Source organism: Octopus bimaculoides, unplaced genomic scaffold, assembly GCF_001194135.2.
Source record: "Octopus bimaculoides isolate UCB-OBI-ISO-001 unplaced genomic scaffold, ASM119413v2 Scaffold_32504, whole genome shotgun sequence".
NCBI lineage: Eukaryota > Metazoa > Mollusca > Cephalopoda > Octopoda > Octopodidae > Octopus > Octopus bimaculoides.
The window spans coordinates 3,599-5,125 of NW_026305254.1; positions in this window are offsets into that span (position 1 = coordinate 3,599).

The window sequence follows — 1,527 nt, forward strand, 5'->3', positions numbered from 1 at the left end:
AAAATTCATAAGGGAAATTTCTATTCCCAAGAATATAATTATTCGTTTATATTTATATAAAGGGCATTATTACAGAAAATAATAACGCCACACAGTGGACTTCTCAAAATAACCACATTTAGTACCTAATGCGAGGAAAAACAACCAACAGAAGACGTTTAATGTCCGTTTTCCATGCTAGCAAGGGTTGGACAATTTGACTGAGGACTGGTGAACCGGATGGCTGCACCAGGCTCACATATATATGTTTGTATATATAAATATATACCCTGGTATATAGATAGATAGATGGATAGACAAAGATAGTATCGTTTATATGAAGATATATTTGAACTTTTACAAGTTAGAATATCTCCAAACCATACATGAACTGGTCTTATGCATATATATATATATATGTATATACACACACACACACACACACACATGTATGTATATAGATGTGTATATATATGATAACAATGTAGGCAGACACTTGTAATTGTTTTAAACGTGTGAACCCCACCCCCACCCCCAGGTATTCGTGGAATGACACCTTAAATAGAAAAACAGCCATTTGTTTGTTGTGCTGCACACCCACAACACTGTACTCTCGGGTGGATGTTGCTACCATCCAGATCTACAACTCTTGAAGGCTGGAGCGGTGGGGTGCCAGGTAAATGGGGAGGTCGGTATGTAGGTACTTGAGTTGATGGTTAAATTGAGTAACAGCTCTTGGTGGTGGTGGTCATGGTGATGGAGATGGCTGTTGTTTATTTAACCCCAGGTCAGTCCTGATCCAGACAGACCTATGATCAAAGACGTTCCAGCTGTGACCATCCCATCTGTTATCTAAATCGGTGGTTCTCAATCAGGGTCCACAAGACCCCTGGAGCTGCATATCAGATTCTGTTATTAAAATTTGTGTGGAATTAATTAATTATATTTCTATGAGACACCAACACATTTTAACGAGCTTTTTAGAAAATCCCAGATAATTATTTGATTACCAGAATATGAAAGGAACATGAAATGGTTTAGGGGTCAATTTGAGTAAAATACGATTGAAAAGATGAAATAAATTGGTTGAGAACCACTGAAAAGTGTCCTTCTTTAAGAATTTGCGAGATAGTTGGCTGCTCTTTCTAATTGGTTGCGTTGCCACATGATGTGATAGTCGGGTTGTAGTTGTTTCTGGCAGTGGTGGTAGCGATGAAGGTGGTGGTGGCAAAGGTGTAATGAATCACACATGTATGCATCAGAGTATTGCAGTGTCTTTGAGAAATCTGAGGGGAGGGGCATGCACTTCTGTCCCTTCTCCACCAGCACCAGCACCACTGCTCACATCACCCACCCACCACCACCACCACCACCAATACCACTGACAACATTATCACAACAACTGCCACCCGGGTTTCGTTTCGGGTAGGCAGGTAAATAGCAGGAGGCTGAGACAGAAGAATGATGCCACAGGGAATGTCATGCAGTGAGGGAGGGTGGCACAGGGTAGTATGGAGTGGTGCAAGGTGGAGCGGGGTGGGAACGGGG